Source organism: Tenrec ecaudatus, chromosome 5 (genome assembly GCF_050624435.1).
Source record: "Tenrec ecaudatus isolate mTenEca1 chromosome 5, mTenEca1.hap1, whole genome shotgun sequence".
NCBI classification, from domain to species: domain Eukaryota; kingdom Metazoa; phylum Chordata; class Mammalia; order Afrosoricida; family Tenrecidae; genus Tenrec; species Tenrec ecaudatus.
Window position 1 is genome coordinate 158,377,357 of NC_134534.1, and position 16,591 is coordinate 158,393,947.

General features: G+C 39.9%; 1 pseudogene; it reads right to left on the reverse strand.

Moving 5' to 3' along the window:
- Positions 1 to 15,666: 15,666 nt before the first annotated feature.
- LOC142448991 (eukaryotic translation initiation factor 1 pseudogene) lies at positions 15,667 to 16,034 on the reverse strand (annotated as a pseudogene).
- Positions 16,035 to 16,591: the final 557 nt, after the last annotated feature.

Below are 16,591 nucleotides of genomic sequence, written 5' to 3' on the forward strand. Positions count from 1 at the left end.
TTGCGAATTGAAGGCAGACGAAGTTCCCGTGTCACTGTACAGAGGAGAGCCCTACCTGCCCACATTACACTAGATGAGAGTGGAAACAACCTTTCATGGGGTTAGGGTGCTGAGATTTTTTGTTTTATTTTTACCACCTTAGAGTCTAGTCTTTTCCCAATTAATACTAGCGTTTCCTCAAAGCTGCAATTTAAAAATAGTTAGATAATCTCTCCTCTAAATCTGTATTATTGGATGCAAACATACACACAGGAATAAAGTATCTCTTGGTATTGGGTCAATTTATCTCAATATTTTAGTCATCTCTCAGCCATTTTACAGAAAACACAATTTCTAGATCCCCAATAGACATTTCCATCCCATATATGTATATACATTCATATGTTCACACGCACACTCGCACAAATGGGCACACACAAAGCTCTCAGTTAAATTAAACGTTTAAAAGTCATTTGGGGACCATTACTCAGAGCACTCTCAATCATGTTTGTGGAATTCTAATTCACAGGACTATACATCCTTCGATTTTTATATGAGCTTGATCATTTAAATCCTTTTTAAATTCAAAAGGGAATTCAAATCTAAGGTGCAGCTTAGTAGGCTTACTTCCCATAAATTATTAATGGTTCATTTTCTTCTAGTAAACATTTGGCCAAAAGGTCCCATGTTCTATTCAGGCTTGAAATTATTATAGATATTTCTGTATCATTAAGGGAAACCTTGGCTCATGGGCCAAATATCAATACAAAAAAAAAGAACCAAAATTTGAAATCTTGTCACTGGTATATCTACAACTAATAGTAAGACAGACCAGTGTCTGTGAGTGTTGCTATTTAAAGATGATGCTTCATGAGAGTTACTGAGTGAACATTTGGATTTAGTTAAGATAACCATTAGAGTGTTAGGACTGAAAGGAGATGATACATCTATCTCCTAGGGTCTTGTTGTTCTTGTTGGGTGACATTGAGTCAGCTCCAACTCAGCAAAGGTGAGTGAAACACTGCCCAGTCCTCCACCATCCTCACAACTGTGACGCTTGAGCTCCTTGTTGCAACCACTGTGCTAATTCATCTCCTTAAAGGCCATCCTCTTTTTCATTGACCCTCTCCTATCCAAGCAGGATTCACTTTTCCAGGGACTGCTCCCTCTTCATAATATAGCCAAAGTATATGAGATTAAGTCTTGTTACCCACCCTCACTTCTAAGGAGTATTGTGGTTGAACTTCCTCCAGTACAGTTTCACTTATTCTCCTGGCAGTCCATGGTACTTTCAATATTCTTTGCTAACAATATAATACAAATGCCTCAATTCTTATCCCATCTTCCCTCTTCAATATCCAGCCTGATGGGGATTTAAATGAGTCAATACACATGTATTGGATTTTGTCTAGAGAAACAAAACCAGTGACACTCATATATGGATAAGAAAGAACTTTATATCAAGAGAGTATCCCAGTCAATTCCAACTCACATCCACAGGTCTGACTGAGTAGAAACAGAGCCCTCTTGAGACTCACATAGCTGCAGGTCAATGTTACAGAAAGGAGAAACAGGGTGCAGGAAGATCATAGGCCAATAAGTGAAGAGTTGAGTGGATCCAAGGGTGGAAGAAACATGGCAACATGTCAACAGCTCCCAGATTGGCTCCCAGAGTCAATGGAACACATGTAGCAGCTCTTGGAAGCAGACAGAGTCCTGTCAAGCAGGGGTGATGAAGAAGCAGAGAGGGAAGAGAAGTTCTCATGGTCACTCTTACAGAAAAAGCCACACCTCCAAGGAGGCATCTCAGGCTGTGACCTGGTCGACAGGTTGGCCTCTACCTCGACACTCTCACACAGGTGCACGGTGACAAAGAATGTACTGCCACAGTATGTAAGGGACCATGTTCATTGGGAGTACATGGCAGTCCTCAGAACTGCTGCTGTCACCATCCTGACAGTAGCTGCTCTCTCTTTGTTTCACGGTTTGACACATCATCTCCAGCTTACTTTTCCTCCTTTGTATCTTTCTTTTAACTTTCTTATATTGCAATTTCCATCTTCCTGTCTTTACCATGAAAATGATCTTATTGTTTATTCTAGTAGGTAGATTTTACAGTTATAATTTTGAACACAAATAACATGCTTCCCCCTTTAAAATGCTTGCCTTTTGTTGTATTTAATTTATGTGAACTACAATTTATTTCTCGCTGTGGCCAATGTCATTCAACAGCCAAAAGAGGTCCCTCCCTCTGCACATAGACAAAGCCTGTACCCAGAATCCCAATGTGCTCTCTCTGAATAGCTGGTAACACTGTTTACTCTGAACAGACCATTCAATGAAGTCTGACTCATAAGAAGAACCCATACATGCACAATGTGAAATCTGTCTTCTTTTGCTCTCTCACTGACCCAAGGCTACATTGCCTATATTTACAAGAGTCCAGCTCTTTTCCCCACCTTTATATTCCTCAATGTTTCCATTCCTTCTTGTGTAAACTAGGACAAACACAATCGCCTCCAATTTACCTTCATGGCGAGAAGGAAAACTTACAAGGGCTAATGTGATAACATCCAAAGCAGTACCTTAAGTACTTTGAATAAAAGCTGGCAGTACATGGAAAATCCATTTTCATATCTCCAAATTTGGCTGCCAACATAATGATGTCAGATTGTAGCTGTCTTTTAAAAGTTGTCTTAGATAATTGATCAGCATTCAAGGATCAAAATATGATTTTAATTGCTTGGGTTCATTTGCAAAACAGAACCTATTCAAGAAAACTAAGAATTTCCCTCTATCACTTGCAGGCTGTAAATAGCTCTGTGGTGCAGTTAGATTACTTGGTATGGCTCTCATACCAATAGTCTTTATATCTTCCACCAAGTGATAAAGTGGAAACATGCAAATTAGGTGAATGAGAGGGGAGAAGTCAGTTTTAACATTCCACTGTGTATAAAACGAACCATCTCAGAAGCAGGTACAAAAACTCTCCCAACAACCAAGAAGAGGAACAAGTGAAGCACTTCCAAGAACCTTGCACGGAGAAACTACAGTGGTAATATGAGGCAGAACGCTGGGATTTCTGCTCAACTCAAGTCGATGGGTCTGATGTTATCTGGAGCCCTCTTCAGATTCATGTAGCTGCAAACTGAAGCAGAAGTAGGATGCAGGGAGATTACAGGACAGTGAGTACAGAGTTATATGGATCCAACGTCAGTAGGAATAAGGCAGGGTGCCAACGGCTCCTAAGATCAGCGGCCCAGATGAGGCTGCACTAAGAGGCAGACATAGAATCTAACCAAGGAGGAAGGTGAAGGGTGAGAGAAGTTCTTACTGTCTTTCTTATAAAAAGGCCATGCTCTCAAAGATGCAGCATTAGGCTACCACCTGATTAACAAGTTGACTCCACACCTACCTCCACACAGACACCATCAAAACAGCATAAAATATAACCACCACAGGCACTGTGGACAAAAGAACTGCATCCTTAACATTTCTGATCATGATCATGATTATTGTCCATGAGTTCTATGTGGCCAATGTAAGGAGCGATCAAACCCAGCAGAGTAGAGTGCCATGGGAGAGATGGCAAATGCCAGAATAGGATAAAAGTGGAGACCGTCTGGGCCAGGATCATAGAAATTGGTCTTGGACTGGTGATCCTCCTCCTCCCCTCTTGTGACATCACAGGAGATCAATGTGTCCACTAGGCCATTTTCTCAAGCCCTCAACAAGAATGCTTATGGTTTCCAAGGAGGAGACAACTGAAAAATTTAGATAACTGCTTTTTTGTGCAAAGGATTAATAAACTTCACTGTTCACTGAGATGTTGGAAGCTTGAGTCCTTTAATAGGCACCTCAAAAGAAAGGCCTGATGATCTACTTCTGAAAAATCAAGCTTAGAAACCCTTCAGGAGCATATTTGTACTCTGACACACATGAGGTTACCATGAGTCGGAAATGACTCCAGACTCACCAGGTGTTTAGCTTCAGTCTTGCCCTGTGAGGGACCACAAAAATTACTGGATATAGTCAGTTGACTAAATATTCAGTCTTTGGTTATCTTTAATTTTTGGAAGATAGGCTAGTTATTTGGGCAAGGCAACAAACTTCAATCAGCCATATGAACCTGTATGCTTACAAGCTCTGATAAGAACACTTAGCAAAACACTGGCCCCCTAGGTTCAAATCTACCTCATGCGGTGACCACAGATAGGAAGTAGTAGGTGAACAAAGTCCACACCCAAATGCAGTCTTAACTGTAGTCAAATACCACACTGCACCATCGGTAACACAAATGAAAGATTGCGGAAGGATTTGTGCAAATAATAGAAATAAAATTACTCGAAGCCCAAATCCTCCCCCCACCTTTTTTTTAACCAAATCCTTCTAATAGAGAAGTGATATCATATCCCAAAACAAAATTATATAAGACAGTCACTCCCAGTTAGTTTTAGCTTGTTATTCTTGGTTTAATTGCAGTGCATATTTAATTGAAACGAACCCTTTGTAATGCCATCCTTCTGAAACAACCAAAATAAATAACAATGTAGATATGAAGTGGTACCCTCCAAAAAACTGGAATTGCGCTGGGCAGAGTGAGACTTTCAGAGTCTGCATTTTTCCTGCTAGGCGAGCATCAGGCAACTTGCTTCGAGTTAGTGCACCCAGTGGAGTCACCTGGGAAAGTTCTCTCTGGTCACATTGAATTTTTTCATAAAAGCAGTTTCCCCTGAATCTCATTTTTGGTGATGGCCGATTTAAAAGAACACCATAGGGGTGTGAAATTTCATTTCCTTCTTGGGAAACATGCTACAGAAACCATTGTGATGTTGAACACAGCTTACAAGGACAGCGCTACGGGAAAAACTCGAGCGTATAAGAGGTTTTCTCATTTCAAAAAAGCTGGAATATCAATTGATGACAAACCTCGCTCTGGATTTCCATCACCTTCCTGAATGGAAGAAAATGTCCACTCATAGAGCATTTGGAGTTTGCTCCATCAGGCCAGACTGTTAATCAAGCTTTCTAATTAGAAGTTCTGAAAAGACAGCCTAACAGCGTGTAACCACAAAGGCCTGATTTGTAGCAGACTGGGGACTGGTTTTGCCACCACGACAGTGCACCTGCTCATGCAGCCATCTCAGTGCGCCAGTTTTTGGCAAAAAAACAACATGCCTCTCTTGCCCCACACACTTTACTCACCTGATCTCACTTTGTGCAACTTCTTTTTGTTTCTGAGAATCAAGAAGGGAATGAAAGAACAGCAATTTGACATCTCAGAAAGATTGTAGAAAAAAAAAGGAGATTCTGTCAGCCATCCAAACATGAGTTTGAAAAATGTTTCCAAGAATGGAATTGCAGATTTGAGAAACGTATTAAGTGTAATGGAGAGTACTATGAAGGTGGCAAGGTTGTTTTGTAAAATAATTTAAATACATAGCTTTGGAAAAAATTCCATTGGGGGTACCCCTTCATACATACACAATACGGAAATATGTGAAAGTTTTAACCTAAAGAAAATATGTTATTGCAAATTGTTCTTTTTAAACATTCTTTTTTAAAAATCATATTATTGGGGGCTCATATAGCTCTTATCACAATACATACATGCATCCATTGTGTCATGCACATTTGTACATTTGTGGCCCTCATCATTTTAAAAACATTTTCTTTCTACTTGAACCCTTGGTATAAGTTCCTCATTTTCCCCCTCAAGAACCCTTGATAATTTCTAAATAGCATCTGGGATCTTAAAGGCTTGAAGACAAACAAGTGGCCATCTAGCTGAGAAACAACAAAGTCCACATGGAAGAAGCACACCAGCCTGTGTGATCATGAAGTGTTGATGGGATCATTTATCAGACATCAAAGACCCAGAACAAAAAATCATATCAATGTGAATGAGGGGCAGTGTGGAGTAGAGACCCAAAGTCCATCTGTAGACAATTGAACATTCCCTTATAGAAGGGTCACAAGGAAGAGACGAGCCAGTCAGGTGCAGTGTAGCACCAATGAAACATACAACCTTCCTCTAATTCTTTAATGCTTCCTCCCCCAACCCACCCACCCCCCACTAACATGATCCCAATTCTACAGTACAAATCTGGCTAGACCAGGGCATGTACATGAGTACAGATAAGAGCTGGAAGCACAGGGAATCCAGGACAGATAAACCCCTCAGGCCCAATAATGGGAGTAGCAATTATCAGGAGGGGAAGGGGAATTGATTAAATGGTAGTGCATATGATTATTGGTTTACCTTAACACAAATACGTAAGACAATGCCTTTAACCTCCATAATACCAGCAAATGTGTTTTATATATACCCTGTTTCATGATTACTTTCAGCTAATAGAATGAATTCTACTCTCTTTATGAAGTCTTAGCAGGTCTTCCACAATTTGACACCTACCTTAATCTCCACTACTTTTTTGTGAACTCTATATTGCAGCCACCTACATAATTCTGTTCCTCAAACAAGTTTATATTTCTCAATGTTTCCATGCTCATGCTTATAATCTAGAATGTCCTGCCCACCACTTTCTATCACACGATATCCTTCACAGTCTAGTCCCAAAATCTCCTTTCATCTTTAAATTAATTGACTCAACATCATTAAATTATTAACTTATATTGAGTCCAGGTTCTGTGTCTTTATAAATATGTTGTTGCTGTTGTTTTCAAGCTATTGAGTTGGTTCTATGTACAACAGAGCAAAACACTGCCTGGTCCTGCAACATCCTCACAATTGTTATTTTGTTTGAGCCCATCATTGCACCCACTCTGTTCATCCATCTTGTTGAGTATCTCCCTCCACTTTAGCTGTCCATCCACTTTAGCAAGCATGATACCCTTTTCCAGGGACTAGTCTCTAATGATAACATGGCCAAAGTACATGTGAGAAAGAATCACCATTCTTTCCTATAAAGAGCATTTTGGCTGTACTTCCTAGATAGATTTGTGTAACAAAGAAAACAACCAAAATAGTGAGGAAAATCCTGAAAGAAAACTTCCACAATTTAATGAAGGAGAATCAGATAATCCAGGAAGCAGAGGAGACACAAATGAGACTGAACCCCAAGAAGAACACACCAAGGCATATAGTACTCAAATTGTCCAACTGTGAGGAAAAGGAGAAAATCATAAGAGCAACTAGATAAAAAAGTGCAGTTACGTATATGGGTAATCAGGCAAGAATATGCTCAGACTTATCACCAGAAACCATGAGTAAGAGGAGAGAACAGAATAGCACCTTCTAAACTTGAAGGAGAATAACAGATCCAAAAATCCTCTAACCCACAAAACTTTCCATCAAAATAGAAGGAGAGGTAAGAGTTTTCCCAGATCAGGAAAAATTTAGAGAATACATTAAATAAAAACCAGAACTACAAAAATTACTTTCCAACTCACTTTGGACAGAAGACCAATATCCACAGAGAACAAACATGAGATAACCACATAATGTAACACTATCCAGAAGTCAGTGCACTGACATGCCCAAGATATCTTTTAATGTTGAAAAGGTGGCAAGAATTAATCCACAATGTACTGTAAAGGAGAGAGATAGGAAAATATCTATCAGAAAAGTTATGAGATGACAACAAAGAATCCACCAGTGGAAGTAATAACGTTAGACATCAATGGTATGACTTCACCCATCAATAGACAAAGGCTAGGAGATTGGATTATGAAACAAAACCCATCAATCTGTTGTCTGGAAGAGATACATCACAAGCTCACAGACAAAAACAGGTTGAGGATCAAAGAATGGTGAAAAGTATATCAAGCTAATGACAATCTAAAAAATGCAGGAGTTGCAATTCTAATCTCTAACAAAATTTATCTCAAGGTGAAAGACATATAAAGTAATAAGTATGGCCATTATATAATGTTTAAGGGATCAGTAGACCACAAGCCAGTGAGCATAATAAGCATATATGTGCTCAATGAAAGACCTGCAAAATAACTCAATCAAATCCTTCAAAATCCAGGGAGATTTAAAGCTCTCTCTCTCTCTCTCTCTCTCTCTCTCGCTTTATATCAAAGGTTAATTGTATATCAAGAAAATATCCCAGCCAGTCAAGATCAAGTCCCTAAGTCTGATATTAGCCCAAATGTCTGATACTAGTCCATAAACTCCTCGTCAGACTCATGTAAACACAGTGATGCTGTATGCAGGCAGATCACACTCTAGTAAGTGAAAACTCTCGTGGATCCAATGGCACTGGAAGCATCACAGGGTTGTCTCCATAGGCCTCCGCCACATGGCTCACTCGGGTCTCCTCTACAGGAATATGAAGCAAAGTGAGAGAGCAGTCTACCTCAGAGGTGAAAGAGAGGAAGTTCCAAGATTCCTCGCAAGATGGTCACGCCCACCAGGATGTATCCTCAGGACGTGACCTGATTGACAAACTAAACCCCACCCTTTAACTCTATTTTTCAAGTTGACATGAAATTATGCAATATCACAGTATGAGATAGGAGACTTCAATATACCACTCTGTGAGAAAGACCGATCAATGGGAAAGAAGCTCAAAAAGGCTACACAGGGAAGCAAATAAGTCCACATAGAAGAAGCACACCAGCCTGTGTAATTATAAGATGTTGACAGGATCAGGTATCAGGTATCAAAAGATTCAAAACAAGTAATTCTATCAATGCGAACAAGGTAGGGTGGAGTGGAGACCCAAAGCCAATATGTAGACAATTGGATATACCTCACAGAGGGTTGGATAGGTAGTGTATGATTTGGCCAGGGTCCAGTATAGCACTGACAAAACACACATCATTCCTCTAGTTCCTGAATGCTTCCTCCTCCCCCACTACCATGACCCAGTTCTACCTTACAAATCTGGCTCCACTGGAGAACACACAAAATAGATAAACACACACTGATACAGATAAGAGCTCTTGACATATGGAATTCAGGACAGATAAACTCCTCAGAAAAGTAGTGGGAGTAGCAATATCATGAGGATAAGGGGATGTTTGGGGAGGGAGACAGGGGGAACCCATGACAAGTTTGGATATATAGCCACCCTACCCCCTAAGGGGACAGAAATGTGGGTGAAGGGAGGAAATGGACACTGTAAGAGACAAAATAATAACAATATATAATTGATCAAGGATTCACAAGTGTGGGAGGGGATAGGAGGGATGAGAAAAAAGAGGAGCTTATACCAAGGGTTCAAGTAGAAAGAAAATGTTTTGGAAATGATGATGGCAACATTTATATAAACATTCTGGATACAATTGATGAATGGAATGTTATAAGAACTGTAAGAGACCCCAATAAAATGATTTTTAAGGAGGCTACAGAACTAAACTCTACAATTAACAAACTCAACCTGATAGACATATTCAGAGCTCTCTACCCAATTGCAAAAAAAATAAACATTCTAAAAATAATAAACATTCTTTTCAAGTGAACATGGCACGAATTTGAAAATAGACCATATGCTGGGAAACAAATCAAGCTTTAGCAAATTCAAACATAAAGATATCACCGAGACTTCCTCTTCTGACCACTACCCCATAACGCTGAAAAGCAACAAATGAAAAGGGGGGTGATACTTGGAGGATGAACAACTTACTTCCTCAAAAGGAGTGGGTATTGGCCCAAATTAGAGACAAAATTAGGAAGTTTCTAGAAAACAAAGAGAATGCAACATAACAAAACCTACAGGACACAGCAAAGGCAGTTAAGGCAGGATGCTTGATAGCATTAAATGCACATATGAAGAAGGAAGAGAGACTTATGGTCAATCCACTATCATGAAACCTTCAGCTGTTGGAATATAGTCCACAGAATAATCCTTCTAAGAGCAAAAGAAATTATAAAAATCAGGGTGTAGGTAAACGAGTGGAAAACCAAAAAAATCAATGGAAAACCCCAACATAGTATAAAGCTGGTCCTTCAAAAGGATTAACAGAATAGACAAACCATTGCCAAGCCTAACAAAAGATAGGGAGAAGCAGATGTCAATATATAGGATGAGAGATGAAACAGGGGAAATCATAATGGAACCCTAATGAAATTAAAAGACTAAGTACACAGTACTATGAAGGACTGTATTCCATGGAGAAATACCTGGAAAAACAAACCCTCCCCAGATTAGGTCATTCAGACATCAAGAAATTGAACAAACCCATAGCAAAAGTAAAAAAGAAGATTATCAATGAACTACCAACTAGGAGAAGTACCGACCCAGGATAATTTGACCAAACATTCATGGAAGAGCTGACACCAATTCTACACAAACTCTTCCAGTAGATAGAAAAGGACGGTAAACTCGAAAACACATTCTATGAAGCAAATGTAACACTGATACTAAAACTGGGCCAAGATCCCAATAGACTAGAGAATTACAGGCTGATATCTCTAATGAACATTGATGCAAAAACCCTTAATGAAATTCTGGCCAATAGAATACAAAAGTTTATAAAAATAATAATCCATCATGACACATGGAATTCAGGAGTGTCATATCAGGGATGCAGGGATGGCTTAACATCTGAAAGGCCATCAACATTGTCCACCATATAACAAGAGAAAGGACAAGAACCCCATGATAATATCAATAGACGCAGAAAAAGCATTTGGTGGGGCGTTGCCCTATACTAGACCACTCCATCCCATCCCTAAGTGCAGGAACAGCAATGGGAATTTTAGGATGCGCACCTTTCAGACATGAATGCTGAAGACTAAAAGGGTGTATGGGTTGTTAGGTAAGCAGGTCCCAGGATATGGAACCCTGAAAGAAAAGGAGACTGGACTGATGGATCTTATCTTACTCATTATTTAGCAGAGACATTCAACTGCTCTACGTCAGGATCCCTGTTAGACTTGGGATTATTTGTATGATCTTTCTGTTTGTTGTTGTTGGTGGTGTTTATCTATACAAGATAGGCAGGATAAGCAATCCTGCAGACATAGTGACAGGACCCATGGTTACTGGGGGACATGGGGAGGAGGAGGTGGGATTTGTAAGCGGTGAACCAAATGAGGTTGGGGACAGGGGAATAACAAAGGTTCCAAAATTGATGGTGAGGAGACACAGATTTTCTGGTTATGTTTGATCACTTGTAATGTATTCGAGAAGAATTGCTGAGAGGCAAATGATGGGTAAATATGATAGTGGGGCAGGAGGAAAGAAAAAAGAAATAGAAGAAAAAACAAGTTAAATATATATATATGTATAGATATAGATGTGTTTTTATGTAAATATATAAATATAGGTGTACTTATATGTGTGTGTGCGTAAATACAATAAGGAAGCAGATGGACTTTGGGCCTCTACTTAAATCTTACCTTAGTGCAAGAAGAGTTTGTTCTAATAATGTGGTATGATACTCACCTTCCTGACATGATTGCTGAAGACAAAATGGGTGCTAATATAGTTAAGAAAGCTGCTGGTGCCCAGATATTAAAATATATATAGTGTCTGGGGTCTTAAAGGCTTGGAGTTAAACAAGAGGACACCTAGCAGGGAAGCAACAAAATCCACATGGAAGCAGCACACCAGCCTGTGTGATCATGAAGTGTCAATGGGAAGACATATCAGAAGATCAAAAGCAAGCAGCCAAATTGATGTGAGAGAGCACGGATGTAGCAGAGACCCAAAGCCCACTTGTAAGATAAATGGACAGTCCCTCTCAGAAGGGTCACATGAGAGATGATTAATCCAGGGTACAGTATAGCACTGATGAAACACATAATGATCCTCTATTTCTCTAAGATTTCCTCCCCTTACTATTATGGTTTTTGTTTTATATCATCAATCATGTTAAGTTTGCATATGTTCATTTATATAATTAAGGTAGTTCGATACATGAAAGCCAAGATAGATAACTCTTCAGAAACATAACAGGAAAATGGCTCCTTGAGGGCACAGGAAGAGACGGAAGTCAGGGGGTAAGGAGGAGCTGATAGCATTGTTGACTGGATAACCCCACTCAAAGGGATGGAAAAACAGAATTGTATGTGAATGGGAATATTGGATGGTGTAAAATACGGCTAAATAAATAAATAAACATAAGTGTTCTGTGGTATAGGGTGAGGGAGGGAGGGGATAAAGGGGAGCTGATATCAAGGAGATCAAGAAGAAAGAAAATGTTTTGAAATGTTTACAGTACTGCTTGATGTGACTGAACATGGAATGTTATGGTATCTGTGAGAGCTCCCCATAAAATGTTTAAAGCAAAAAAGAAAAACTGTGGCTTGGGTAAGACACATCTTAGTTCTCAAAGTAACACCTACTCTTCAACACTTCAAAAAGTCTTGCGCAGCAGATTTACCCAATGCAATTCGTCATTTGATCTCTTGATTACAAATGCAGGCTTGCTTAATCCTCTCAGTCTCCTTTGGAGATAAATCCTGCTGTTACCAGTATGTTTAAGGTAAGGAATCTGATGCCCAGGGAGGGTCGGAGTCACATGGCACAGTCAGGATTGAAACCCACCTTGACTCCACAATCATATTTCGAGAGCCTTTTGACGCGAGGGCTCGGCTCCTGGCACTATACCTGACCACGGTCTGCTGCCTTTCCCTAAGTTAGGTCTCTCACAGTATCCTGCTGCTTTTCATAAGGGCTTCGGTGGCCAATTCCTCTACACAGACAGCCTAGTCTTTCTCTGCCGTGCTTTAAGTCCGGAAGCTCTGCTGAAAGCTTCTCGCTTTTGGTGGCCCTTTTGGTATGTTAAAATGCCAGTGATAGAGCTTCCAGCACCGCAGCAACACACAAGCCACCACGGTACGACAGACAGACAAGTGATAACCTCAAAGTTGATTCAGCCTGAATTACAGAGGTAGACAGAAGCTGTTAGAAATTTTTTTTGATGATGTGACATGAATCAAAATAAAAATAAATAGCTGAAAATATCAATTAATAATCAGCATGTGGAATGTATGAAGAACAAATATGGAAAATTGGAAATCATGAAAAATAAAATGGAACACATGTAGAGTGATATCCTAGGCATTCATGAGCTACAATCAACTGGTACTGGCCATTATGAATTATGCAATAAATAGTCTACTGTGCCAGGAATGACAATTAAATAGGAATGGCATTGCATTCAATAAAAAAAAAAATTCAACGTCGATACTGAAGCAAAGTGCTATCAGTGATAATATTCCTATCTACAAGGAAAATAAGTTGATACAATCATTATTCAAATTTATACACCAACTACTAATGGCAAAGATGAAGAAATTGAAGATTTATACTAATTTATGCAGTAAGAAATGTATTGACCATGGAATCTAGATGTTTTAAAAATTACTTGTGAATGGACTGCAGAAGCTGGAAATGAGGAAGGATCGGTGACTAGAAAATAGAGCCTCGATAAAAGAAACAACACAGAAGGTTGTAAGATTGAGTAATTAAGACCAACAACCTTTTGTTGTAAATACCTTTTTCAACAATCACAACAGATACCATCCATATGGACCTTGCCAGATGGAAGACATAGGAATCAAATCAACCACATCTGTGTACAGGGACAATGGAGAGAGAAGCTTAAAATCATCAGTAAGAACATGCCAGGGACCCATTGTGTAACACATCATTAATTGCTTAAATGTAAGTTCAAATTGAATGTGAATAAGATAAAAACAAGTCCACAAGAGCCAAAATACAATCTTGAGTCTATCCCCCTGAATTTAGAAATCGTCTAAAAAGTCGTTTCTACACATTGGATATTAATGACATCAAGAACATTATCTAAGAAGAAAGCAAAAAGTCATTAAAAAGACAGAAAAGAAAGACCAAATTGTCAGAAGACACTCTGAGATCTATTTTGAATTTAGAGTAGTTAAAGTGAATGCAAGAAATAATGAACTTAATACATGCTGAACAGATTTCAGAGGGCAACTTGAAAAGACAAAGTAAACCTTGTCACGGAATGTGAAAAGCCCTAGTAAGAGAAAACCAGAAGAGAGAGACATTCTTGACATTTCTCATCATGAAAGAACTGAGGGGGATGTAAGCTGTGAATTGCTATGTTCAAAATTTCTAAGGGAAAATGGAAAATGAAAGGAATATACAGTCACTGTATCAAAAATTGATTGATGTTCTACTATTTCAAGAGGTTGCACAAGATCAAGAACTCAAGGTATGCAAATAAGAAATGCAAGCTACTCTGAAGGGTTTAGTGAAAAACAAGGCTCCAGGAACTGACAGAATACCAATTTAAAACATCTCAACAAGCTGATGCAGCAATGGAATTTTCAACTGATTCGTGTGTATGCAAAAGCTACACAGTAAATAAAGAACTGATGCATTTGAATTAAGCTGTTGGCAAATAATGTTGACTATGCCACAGCCTTCCAGAAGAAAAACAAATCTTTATTGAAAGAAGTACAGAAGAATTTTTCTTAGAAGGGAAAATAGGGAGACTTTTGCTCACGTACTTAGAATATGTTTTAAAGAGGAACAGGACATCATACTTGGTAAAAGAGAGTCTCAGCAGAAAGAATGCCTCCACTGAGCTGAATCGATGTAGTGGCTGCACCAACAGGCTCAAACATATCAAGATAGGTAAGGATGGGGTAGGCCCAGCCAGTGGTAAATTCTGTTGATGAAGGTTGCTATGAGTCAGATTTAACTTGATGGCACCTAACAACACCTCCAAAATTTTGTCATTTATAAAGCATAATAAACAAAAGCATGAATTTGCATTTTTCAATCAAAAGAATTTGGCCAGCTCTTTATTTTTTAAGTCATTTTATTACAGCTCTTATCACAACCCATACATACATCCATTGAGTCAAGCACATTTGTACATTCATTGCCCTCATCATTCTCAAAACATTTGCTCTCCACTTATGCCCTTGCAATCAGCTCCTCATTTCCCCGTTTCCCCACTCCCCCCACCCTCATGAACCCTTGATAATTTATAAATTATTGTGTCATATCTTACACTGTCCGACATCTCCTTTTGCCCACATTTCTGTTGTCAATCCCCCAGGGAGGAAGTTATATGTAGATCCTTGTAATCGGTTTCCCCTTTTCACCCCACCCTTGCTCTACCCTCCCGGTAGCACCACTCTCACCACTAGTCCTGAAGGGATCATCTGTCCTGGATTCCCTGTTTCCAGTTCCTATCTGCATCAGTGTACATCCTCTGGTCTAGCCAGAGTTGTAAGGTAGAATTGTGATATGATGGTTGTGGGTGGGGCAGGGAGGAAGCATTTAGGACTAGAGGGAAATTGTATGTTTCATCGTTGCTTCACTGCACCCTGACTGGCTCGTCTCCTCCTCACGACCCTTCTGTAAGGGGGTGTCCAGTTGCCTACAGATGGGATTTGGGTCCCCACGCTGCACTCCCCCTCATTCACAATGATATGATTTTATGTTCTTTGATGCCTATTAACTGATCCCTTCTATACCTCATGATACACAGGCTGATGTGCTTCTTCCATGTGGGTTTTGTTCCTTCTGAGCTAGATGGCCACTTGTTTACCTTGAAGCCTTTAAGACCCCACGTGCTATGTCTTTTTTTTTTTTTATGGCTCTTTTCAGTTTATTGCATGAAGGAGTTACACTAGTCCAAGTTAAAAGTGGACCCCAAATGGTTACATCATACAAGCTGTGAGGTTTTAAACTTGTGACAAGGGACAGAGGGAATTTTTCTACCCATTGCAAGGAAATCCTCACTTAAGCTTCTGTGAACCACAAGCACTTAAAACCCATGAACCTTCAGCTGGTCATCCTTAGCCAGTCCAGTCTCTACAAGGAACTGGCATATGTTCTTGCGCTGGTCACCTGGAGCTGAATCACTTCTCCATATTCTGGATGCTCAATCACAGTACCATTGCAGGCAAATTTCTTCTTAAAGGCCTTCACTAGCTTATTTTTGTCATAGTCATCAGCGATCCCTTGGACAGTGGTCAGGGTCTTCCTGCCATTGCGCTGTTGAATTCTTATATGGATATAATCCTCTGTCCCCACAGGCAGCAGGTCATCACCCTTACTTGCATCAGCAAAGGGGTCGAAAGAATGGAGGTTCTGGATAGCGGACATACGATACGATTCCTTTTCCTCGGTGGAAACGGCCTGTGGAAGGCGGCGGCTGGAGAAGGCGGGCAGGGGGGACGGAGCGTTGGGAAGCGAGGGGGCTTGAGGGGGAGGCTGCTGAGTCCTCAGCGGCGGCTCAGTGACTGGGGCCGCTATGTCTTTTGATAGCCGAACACCATCAGCTTTCTTCACCACATTTACTTATTCACCCATTTGTCTTCAGAGATCATGTACGAAGGTGAGCATCATGGACTGACAGTTTAATAATAGAACAAAGTATTCTTGCATTAAAGGAGTACTTGAGTGGTACCTGAGTACCTTAATACTAAACCTATAAATAAATGCACATATATCTATTTCCCCATCCTCATATATTTACATATGTACATGCCTTTATATAGACCTCAAAAATGCCCTTTGCTTCCTAGCTATTTCCTTTTACTTTCCTCTTGTCCCACTGTCATGCTCAGCCTTCATTTGGGTTTCAGTAATTCCTCTCGATTACATTACCCTTGATCACGCCCTACCATTGGCCAGATCTTTATATTGCCAATTGTTTCCCTTTGATGGAGTCCTTGCTCCTGGCTCCC